The sequence below is a fragment of the Haplochromis burtoni genome, unplaced genomic scaffold (assembly GCF_018398535.1).
Source record: "Haplochromis burtoni strain Fernald_Lab_line unplaced genomic scaffold, NCSU_Asbu1 Contig_667, whole genome shotgun sequence".
Taxonomy (NCBI): Eukaryota; Metazoa; Chordata; class Actinopteri; order Cichliformes; family Cichlidae; genus Haplochromis; species Haplochromis burtoni.
The window spans coordinates 211,828-212,746 of NW_024583028.1; positions in this window are offsets into that span (position 1 = coordinate 211,828).

Genomic DNA, 919 nt, shown 5'->3' on the forward strand with positions numbered 1-919 from the left:
CATTTGTCGGCCAGATTCGGAGGAGTCTACGAATTTAGACAGCCTTGGGTGCGTTGCTGTGACGTAACCGGTCTACAAATGCGGCCTCAGGAGGTTTGGACACAGTAAATGTCGCCCTGTGTCACGAGTGTTCTGCCTGCTTGTTTAGTTCCTGTTCGTTCCAGTTTGAGTTCAGTTTTGTCTTAGCCTGCATTCTGGCTCCTCCATCCTGCCTGCTTCCCACACACATGACACATGTCTATTAAACACTTTGATATTGGGTTGCTCAGTTATTCATGTTAGAGTTCAATGTTCTGCTAATGCTGAATCCACAACGAGCTTCCTTTTTAAAGCTCAGCTCGACAAACATATTGCCTGCACAGTGTACAGATTAATCAATAATTTATAATGTAATCAGGAGAAGGAAAATTAGAAAAAGCCTTAAGAATAAATTATTGAACGTAGAAAACTGAGATGTGTGGAAACTGTGGCGATCCAACCCCGTCTACACTTTGGGAAAGTCCTGTGCTCCTTCTTCCTGATGTTGCATCACTCGGTATAGCTGCATCCATCATTACGTCTGTCTTCCACCTGCTTGTCCAACAGGCAGACACAGGCGAGGAGATGGAGCTGGACTTTAAACCAAAAGCGAGCCTTTATTATGGCTGATGACAGCGAGTCAAGGCAATAAGCACAGTGGAAACAAAACTAGAACTTAACTGGGAAACTAAATACTGTGATTCAACTATGAAAACTCAGAAGACCATCACGAAGAAAACTATGACTATGTACACTATGTACACAACTGTGACTATGACTGAGACGACTATAGCTATGAAGACATGGGGGTGGTAACACAGACGACGCAACAATGAACACAGGAAGACACAGGAAGACCTGATTGGCTGCACACATGAGCCAATCAGGGAAAGCGGAGACA